The sequence below is a fragment of the Rattus norvegicus genome, chromosome 6, assembly GCF_021556685.1.
Source record: "Rattus norvegicus strain SHRSP/BbbUtx chromosome 6, alternate assembly SHRSP_T2T, whole genome shotgun sequence".
Classification (NCBI taxonomy): Eukaryota; Metazoa; Chordata; class Mammalia; order Rodentia; family Muridae; genus Rattus; species Rattus norvegicus.
This window is the reverse complement of record NC_141539.1, coordinates 136,582,800-136,592,804: the sequence shown is the minus strand read 5'-3', so window position 1 is coordinate 136,592,804 and position 10,005 is coordinate 136,582,800. Positions and strand designations below refer to the sequence as shown.

Here is a 10,005-nt window from a genome sequence, read left to right as displayed (position 1 = left end):
GTACCTTTAACTGATAAGCCATCTTGCTGACCTATGCAAGCTCTATCATATTATTGTTGTTGTTGTTGTTTTTGTTATTGATAGAATTTAACTATGTAGCCCTGGCTGACCTGGAATCCACAGAACCACCTCCCTCTGCTCCCCATGTGCTGGGGTTAGTGGCATCCACCGCCACGCCCAGCTAAAGTTCTAATCTTGATGGTACATACCTGTGATCCCGGCACCAGGGAGGAAGAAGAGGGACTGAGACTAGAAGGCTAGCCTGTGCTACAAAGCAAGACTGTTTTGGAAAACAGATCAAAATTATTAAAAAAAACCCCCACCTGCGATGGGCACATAGGCTGTCTCGATGTTTGTGTATCCTCACATATTCTCTCTGAGTGAACCTGTCTGTACCTCATCTTCTTAAAGAATGCCACAGCCACTGGGGCAAAGGCTGACCCCATGAAGGCTGCCCTTGTCTATATCAAGTTAAAAACTCGAGTAACCTCCAGTGGGCTAGTGCTTCAGGGGGTGGCTCATACTTGTCAAGCTTTCGTGTCAAGTCTGGGCTCGGTGCTTCATGTGTTACCTCATATACTCCCTGCAACAGTCCTCCCAGGTGTAGATTCTCTTAAGGAAACTGAAGCACAGAGATGTTAGGAGGTTTGACCAAGGTCGCTTGGTGTGAACAAAACAGGTGGCCGAGTCTGAAGGTGAAACCTGGCGAAATGCGTTCTTTCCCATCAATCATGCTTGTCTGTTGTCATAGTGACAGCAGGAAACCACCCTCAGGTCTGGTGCTCACAGTGGGATCGGAACCTCATTTCCAAGCACCCCTGTGAGGTAGAGCAAACCTCTTCTGGGCGAGCAGCCTCCCAGGGTCCTGCTGAAGGTATGGTGCACAGGCCATAGCTGACTCCCGACCTGGCCAGGGGGCTGCCTTTAAATGTCCTCTTAGAGCCCACTTCCGTGTGTCTGTGATAGTCGCCAGTAGATGCAAGGAGCTTCGAGAAGCTCTAACAACATGCTCTAAATAGCCTTTAGTTTTTGGTACCGCTCTGAGTAAATATAGCAAGTACCAGATGGGACTGCAGATTTCTTAAGGAAAGAGTGGGCTCACTTTGAGTTTTCTTGAATTAGGTGAGCTCCCACGTCCAGCTCTCCCAACGTGACTTTCTTGTGCTATTAAAGGGTGAGTGGAGCTTTAGGCACTCAGAGCACTTCTTCGGGTCAGTTCAAAAGGCTGAGTGTGTACTGGATGTTTTGTGCAGAAGGAAGTCTCTCTTGCTAGGGATTCACAAAGTTCATGGCTGCTTTGTCATTGTTCATGTATTAGTATTCTTCCCTTAACATACAGAGTCAGGCCCTTTAAAACATTTTTTTTAACGTTTACTAGTTTGTATATGCGTGGGTGTGTAGGTGCCACGGTGCATGTGTGGAAGTCACAGGATGACTTCTGAGTCTACTCTCTCCCACCACGTAGGGCCCAGGGGTGGAACTTAGGTCACCAGACCTGGTGGCAGGTGTCTTTACCCACTGAGTCACCTCGGTGGTGGTCCATCCTTACTGTTTTTAACACGTGCTTTGGCTGCCTTAAGATCCCAGTTGGTTGTGAAGCTATGGCAGGCTCCTTAGCAGGCTCTCTGAAGCTCACCCTTCATGCCAAGGAATAGGGATTATGAAAGGACCCAGAGAAATCTGCCTGAAAAAAACCAAAAGCCTGTCTCGTTCAGATGAGACAGCAAACTTGTGCAGTGGCCAGGGTGATGGCCAGGGTCTGGGCTGTCCTAACTGTCTCAGAGCGTTGGTTTACAAGATGAAAAACGGTTCAGGAAAGGAAATGGTGGTTGGCACATAGCAGCGCTAAAAAGGTAAACTTGGTAAGTACAGGAGGGCGTTCTGCATCTGTATCTCTGTGTATACCCATCACAGACCCTGTCACCGCTTTACAACAGTGGCCAGAGTGATGATAGTCACATTTGCTCAAAGGCCAGGAGTGAAGCTCATCTTCCTACACTGTGCACGTGTACAATCACACTCCACACATGTACAGTTATACTCCACACATGTACAGTTACACTCCACACATGTACAGTTATACTCCACACATGTACAGTCATACTCCACACATGTACAGCCACACTCCACATATGTACAGTCACACTCCACACATGTACAGTTACACTCCACACATGTATAGTTATACTCCACACATGTACAGTTACACTCCACACATGTACAGTCACACTCCACACATGTACAATCACACTCCACACATGTACAGTCACACTCCACATATGTACAGTTATACTCCACACATGTACAGTCACACTCCACACATGTACAGTTACACTCCACACATGTACAGTTATACTCCACACATGTACAGTCACACTCCACACATGTACCATCACACTCTACACATGTACAGTCATACTCCACACATGTACAGTCACACTCCACACATGTACAGTCATACTCCACACATGTACAGCCACACTCCACATATGTACAGTCACACTCCACACATGTACAGTTACACTCCACACATGTACAGTTATACTCCACACATGTACAGCCACACTCCACACATGTACAGTCACACTCCACACATGTACAGTCATACTCCATACATGTACAGTCATACTCCACACATGTACAGTCACACTCCACACATGTACAGTTATACTCCACACATGTACAGTCATACTCCACACATGTACAGTCATACTCCACACATGTACAGTCACACTCCACACATGTACAGTCATGCTCCACATATGTACAGCTACACTCCACATATGTACAGTCACACTCCACACATGTACAGTCTTACTCCACACATGTACAGTCACACTCCACACATGTACAGTTACACTCCACACATGTACAGTTATACTCCACACATGTACAGTCACACTCCACACATGTACAATCACACTCCACACATGTACAGTCATACTCCACACATGTACAGTCACACTCCACACATGTACAGTCATATTCCACACATGTACAGCCACACTCCACATATGTACAGTCACACTCCACACATGTACAGTTACACTCCACACATGTACAGTCATACTCCACACATGTACAGTCACACTCCACACATGTACAGTCATACTCCACACATGTACAGTCATACTCCACACATGTACAGTCATACTCCACACATGTACAGCCACACTCCACATATGTACAGTCATACTCCACATATGTACAGCTACACTCCACATATGTACAGTCACACTCCACACATGTACAGTCACACTCCACACATGTACAATCACACTCCACAGTGTACAGTCACACTCCACACATGTATAGTTATACTCCACACATGTACAGTTATACTCCACACATGTACAATCACACTTCACAGTGTACAGTATACTCCATACATGTACAGCCACACTCCACATGTGTACAATCACACTCTACAGTGTACAGTTACACTCCACACATGTATAGTTATACTCCACATGTGTACAATCACACTTCACACATGTACAGCTATACTCCACACATGTACAGCTATACTCCACACGTGTACAGCTATACTCCACACGTGTACAGCTATACTCCACACGTGTACAGCTATACTCCACACGTGTACAGCTATACTCCACATGTGTACAGCTATACTCCACACGTGTACAGCTATACTCCACACGTGTACAATCACACTTCACACATGTACAGCTATACTCCACACGTGTACAGCTATACTCCACGCATGTACAGCTATACTCCACACGTGTACAGCTATACTCCACACGTGTACAGCTATACTCCACATGTGTACAGCTATACTCCACACGTGTACAGCTATACTCCACACGTGTACAGCTATACTCCACACGTGTACAATCACACTCCACAGTGTACAGTCACACTCCACACGTGTACAATCACACTTCACAGTGTACAGTACACTCCATACATGTACAGTCACACTCTACACGTGTATAGCCACACTCCCCATGTGTACAGTGTACAGTACTTTGCATGTGTACAGTGCAAAGATAATTTGTACAAAATTTGCTTTGTCTTGGCTTTTTTTTTAAGATCAAATAACTGTTCTTTGGCAAACAGCAAAAATACCTCTGACTCAACTGTGTTTGTGAAGGGCCATGTTAGCGCCCTGTTTGTGAAGAGCTATGCTAGTGCTCTGAGCTACTGTTAGCCAGCGCATGCCGATGCTAATACTCCAAAACCTTTTTTGTTTTTCAAGACAGAATTTCTCTGTGTAGCTCTGGCTGTCCCGGAAATTGCTTTGTAGACCAGGTTATCCTTGAACTCATAGAGATCTGCCTGCCTCTGCCTTCTGAGTGCTGGGATTAAAGGTGTGCACCACCATGCCCACCTCAAAAATCTTTAAAGAATGTATGCATGTATGTATGTATGCATGCATGTATGTATATATATGAGTGTTCTAATTGCACGAATGCCTGCATTGCAGAAAAGTGCATCAGATCCCTTTATAGATGGCTGTAAGTCACCATGTAGTTGCTGCAACCTTTGGAAGAATGACCAGTGTTCTTAACTGCTGAGCCGTCTTTTCAGCCCCTCAAAAATGGTTTTTAAAGCCATGAAATTTGGTCCGGAGAGATGGCTCTGTGGTTAAGATTATTCGTTACTCTTGTAGAGGACCAGGGTTCAATTCCCAGCACCCACTTAGTGGCTCACAACCATCTGTAATCCCAGTTCAAGGGGATCCAACAGACACACACATGGCGCTCATACATGCATACAGGCAAACCATTCATACACAGAAAGTAAAATAAACAAATCTAAAATAAAGCCGGGAAATTTACTCAGCAACACAAGTAAAACACAAGTAAGTTAAGATCAGTTGTAGTGGTATAGATGAGACATGTCTCCCAAATGCTGAAGAAGTTCAACACTTAGTGTCACCCCCACACTAGTGAGGGTGTTTGGGGGAGGTCATGGAAGCTTTAGGTGGTAGAGTCTTGCTCACTAGAGGTGAACTTTTAGTGTTTATAGCTTGGCCCCACTATCCGGTTGTCACTTTGCTTCTAATGTGTGTGTGAGATGTGATCGCTCAGCCTCCTGTTCCCACTGCCACACCTCTGTCATCATTACAGACATCTAGCCTTCTGGAACTGAACGTAAAAATAAAGTCCCTTAAGTTGTCTCTGGTCTTCGTGTTTTATTGCAGCGATAGAAGGCTGCTGGTACATCATTCTCCAGCAAGGTTTAAGTGAAGCTAGAAGAGGCTGACCAGGTCTTACCACAGCCTGTGGTTACCTCACAAACATTCACTTGCTTTCTACACAAACCAAGTAAAACCGGTCTTTCCTTAGCCCGAGTTTGGCCTCGGGGAGAGGGCCTTGGTTAGTGGCCTCCTAACCTGTCCATTGTGTAATATGTCAGGAACAGCTTGTGGGCAAACTATTTCATGATGAGAACAGCCCAGAAAAAGAATGGTCTTTACTCCTGAGAAGTGCAGAGCTCAGAAACATTTTGTGCCTGGGCCATCAGGATCAGATGTGCATGATTGGCTACGAGAAGGCACCGTTCTGGAGGTGTAAATTTTTCTCAACCTACTTTAATAAGGGTTCAACCTCTCCTCTAGCCCATCACCCACCAGAGGCAGTGGAAGAGGAAAGTTATTAGGACACAGGGGAAGTAGACTGGTTTAGAAATAGTTCTTTGAGGGTGAGTCCAATCTTTGTGGTCAGGATGTCATCGGTTCAGCCGGGTAGCAAACACTAAATACAAATCGGCAGCTCTAGTCCAGTCCACTCAGCCATCACTGCACACCAGCCAGCAAGGGCAGTTCCATCCAGAAGAAACCGCAAGGCTCACCAACCTGCCTGAGTCCGCAGAAGCAGGAAGACACCACAGAAGCCTTAGGTGGCGAGTTTCTAAGTCATCGCCACAAGCAGAGCTCAGCAGCGCACTGTAAGCTGAACCAATGCACGAGTGTCACTAGCGAAGGACAACAAGGCAGAGCAAACCAGTGCTCCAGCTCCCGTCGCGTGCGGGGTCATATCTATATTCCTTCTGAACGTCACGCGTCCTTTCACGGGTTTGCTACAGCAAAACATCTGTGTCTGCTCTAGCATGACATCCTTTCTCCTGTGTGCCCCAGCAAAACATCGTTTGACATAACCGACTTTCCAAAGAAGCCAGAAGTTTCCACTTCACCCCTCTGTCAGTGATTACTCAGAAAACATCTGCAGATCAGCTTCCTGGCAAGATGACTCTTTGGGGGGGGGGAGGATCCCTGCCATCATTGTCAGCTAGTTCATTGCAAGATAAAGCTCTCTGTCAGATGCTGCTGCTGGCTTCTGTCAGACCTTGCTGCTGCTAACTGGCTTTCATCAGACCCTGCTGCTGCCTTCCATCAGACCCTGCTGCTGCTAACTGGTTTCCATGGTGAGCAACAACAGCTCCTTAGAGGGCAGGTGCTAGAAACTCAAGTCCTTCCAGGTTTGGGCAGGTGGTGTCAGAGTGAGACAGATTGGGCATAATGGTAAGAATGGCAGGGACAGCAGCAAGCTGGAGGACTGATTTAAAGGCCTCGCACTTGCCAGGACAAGGCAGCACATACCAGTAACCTCGGCACTCGGAGGCTGGTACAGGAGGATTGTGAGTCCAGGGGCTAGCTGAGCTGTTAAAACTAAAAACCTCTAACTTGGTAAGACATCACGTTCAGTCACTGAAGATAAACCCTAGATTAAAGAAACACAGACCAGGGCTGGAGAGATGGCTCAGTGGTTAAGAGCACTGACTGCTCTTCCAGAGGTCCTGAGTTCAATTCCCAGCAACCACATGGTGGCTCACAACCATCTGTAAATAAAATAAATAAATCTTAAAAAAAAAAAAAAAGAAACAGACCAAACGATGTGGGCAGTCTCTAGCTAGTGGGTACCAGTTTGCAATTTCTGCTGTGAAATGGGAAAGGGGAACAGGAGCCTTCAGTCCCAGCTCCTACCTTTCAGAAGAGAAACTTGACTAAGACAGCCCGTTGAGCCAGGGTGGGGAATTTCAATTTTAGAGACAGTGGGTGAGCCATGGCTGGTAGGGAATCTCAATTCAGACAATTTAAGGACCCTCTTTCTACCTCACCACTAGCTAGCAATATTTCCCTGCTCAATTAAAAAAAATGCCTTCCAAGTTTGAATTTAAATCTTTAAAAAACAGATAAATTTATTTTATTTCATCTCACTGCCTATCATAAGCCCGATACTTTTCTATTTTAGTAATAACTGCCACTTCACAACTAAACCCCAAACTATGTTTGGCAGACGCTTTGATCTGTGTCTTGCTAACTTCTTAGAACTGCACTCCTTCCTTCCTTCCTTCCTTCCTTCCTTCCTTCCTTCCTTCCTTCCTTCCTTCTTTCCTTCCTTCTTCTTCTTCTTGTTTCTCAAGACGTTTCTCTGTGTAGCCCAGGCTGGCCTTGAACTCAGAGTTCTGCCTGCCTCTGCCTCCTGAGTGCTGGGATTAAAGGCGTGCTCAGCCGTGCGTTTATTTTCCTTTGTTCTTTGGGTTAAAATGCCAAAGGGATTTGTTTGTCAGCATTATGTCGAAATCATGACCCTGTGACCTTTTGTGAAATTTAACATGTCTTAAAGAAGCCAAAAGTTTCTTTGGCTCTCAGCATAACATCTACCACGAGTCTTGGAGTAACATGCTAGCGACTGCGCACGAGCCTACCCACACTCTGTAACTTACCTTAGGACTCAGTTTAGTTTTATATATTCTGTGCAGAAGAGCACTTTTTAAATTGTTGCTTTTTCTTTTTCCAAGACAGGGTTTCTCTTTGTAGCCCTGGTTGACCTAGAACTTACTCTGTAGGCCAAGCTGGCCTCAAACTCAGGGATTCTCCTGCCTTTACCTCCCAAGTGCTGGGCTTAAAGGTGTGCACCACCACCATCTGGTTCAGAAGAGCATTTTAAAAAGATGTATGTAGGGGTTGGGGATTTAGCTCAGTGGTAAGGCCCTGGGTTCAGTCCCCAGCTCCGAAAAAAAGAAAAGAAAAAAAAAAAAAAGATGTATGTGAGTACACTGTTACTTTCTTCAGACACCAGAAGAGAGCATCAGATCTCATTACAGATGGTTGTGAGCCACCATGTGGTTGCTGGGAATTGAACTCAGGACCTCTGGAAGAGCAGCCAGTGCTTTTAATCACTGAGCCATCTCTCCAGCCCCCAGAAGAGCATTTTTTTTAAAGCAAGTGAAATAGGCATAGTCAGTGTGTGCTTTGCATGTGGTTACAGTATTGTCCTGTAAAACCTTTGATTTAGACTGCCCACAAGACTCGGTGACAAGGAAGACTTCCTTCACTGTGGGTAGGGGTGTGTGACATAACATTTATAGACAGCATGGCAGTCCGAGGGTTGGTGTGGGAGCTCAGGAATTCTCTGGCAACCTAGGAAGACAGAAGAAGGAGGGAGGAAGCCAGGGAAGGCCCAAGAGTATGGGGTAGGGGTTGTAGGACAGCAGGGGTATGAAAGGCATAGGAAGGATGGACAATGGGCATGGGTGGAGGATGGGTGGCCAGTTCTTAGATTTCATTCTGTGGCGTGATGGTTCATGTGTACTGTCAGTTTGTTTGGATTGAGGGCTGAAGAGAAGATTGCTAGGCACCTTTTGGGTGTGTTTCAGTGCTTCCAGGGTTTAACTCATGGATGGATTAAAGTTTAAGTGAACCTTTGGGAGGTAGTAGAACTGTGGCAGGGGCGTCTAGTTAGAGGGAGAGGGCTGTTGGAAAGGCCCTCACTCCTCCCTCTTTCCTCTCTGCTCTCTGACTGTGTGTGGTAAGCAGTCTCTGCCCTTTACACCTGCTTCCGTGATGATCCCTGCTTCACCACTGGAACCCGAAACGGTAGTTCCGGATGACCTTGAACTGAACCCGGAGCCCTAGGGATGGAAAGTCTCAGCATGCATGTGGGGTGCTGTGGAACCACAGGTCGGTTTGGAGGGGTGGCCTTTCTCTGATCCCAGTGTATTACTAAAGTCCAGTAGAGAGGTGGGACACCAGGAACCTACCAGGGCAAGCTGGTTTGAGCATCAGCCGAGTGAATTTCTGAAACCCTCAACACAGTGCCTGAAGGGGAAGAGGACACTGCAACTCTGCTCTTATTATGGTCTGGCTTAAGAGTGACAGCCATCTATAGCCTAGCTTTGGGAGGGCAGAGATGGGGTTCACTCAGAAGGATGGCTAGCCTGGGGTAGTAAGTGGAAGATGTTGGATAGCTTTTCTTTCTTTCTTTTTTTTTTTTTTCTTTACAGTGTTCCCTGCAAAGGGACAGCATCAACTGTTGCACAAGACAATCTTTGAAGTCAGACAGACACCATCTTCAGGAGGGCGGCTGGGCCTGTGTGCAAAAGATCATCACAACTGGGCTCGTTGACTTTTGGGGTTCCCTCATTAGAGTATCCCAGCTGGCTGTATGCAGTTCTGCCCTGGTTGCACATGGTTGAGGTTCAGGGAAAGGAAGGGCTGAAGTGTAGGGAGGGAGGGACTAGAGTGGGAAGCGCTGTCTATGATTTTGTGGGGGAGACATCATCCACACTGGCCACACTTTCCAGTGCGGCCTCTTTAAAGCTTCCCTTCTCCTGCCTGCAATCTGCCCCCACCCCCTGACCTTTATGTAAGTCTAATAAAGTCGCTCGGCCCAAGGGTGAACTTATTGGAACTGAACTTTGGTTTGTCACTGGGACCTTATAAAGAAAGCGGTAGATGTTTTGTGTCTCCGCCAATCCCCTGCCCCTGGAGAAAGTTCCAGAACCCACAGCACCCCTGTGCTTACTGTGCTGACACCCTTCACCCTGTGGGGAGGTTTGCATGAATCTGTCACTGGTGAGGGAAGAAAGGGAGGGGCTGTGAATGCTTGTGGCCAGCAGGAAGACTCACCCTCCAGCTCCCTGGGTCTCCTGCCTGGCTGCAGACACTAACTGTGCCCTGTTGGGTTCTCAGGACCCACTACTGTCAGAGTACTGTCAGAAGCTGGACCATCTTCATGGTTTCAGAGAGCTCCC

The 10,005-nt window shown here is 46.8% G+C and overlaps 1 long non-coding RNA gene across 1 annotated transcript; it reads left to right on the top strand.

Annotated features, from left to right (window-relative positions):
- Positions 1 to 5,753: 5,753 nt before the first annotated feature.
- On the top strand, positions 5,754 to 9,655 carry LOC120103627 (uncharacterized). The gene is made up of 3 exons (XR_015623400.1): positions 5,754 to 6,393; positions 8,789 to 8,932; positions 9,256 to 9,655. It is a non-coding gene; the product is annotated as an uncharacterized LOC120103627 (long non-coding RNA).
- The last annotated feature ends 350 nt before the right edge of the window (positions 9,656 to 10,005 follow it).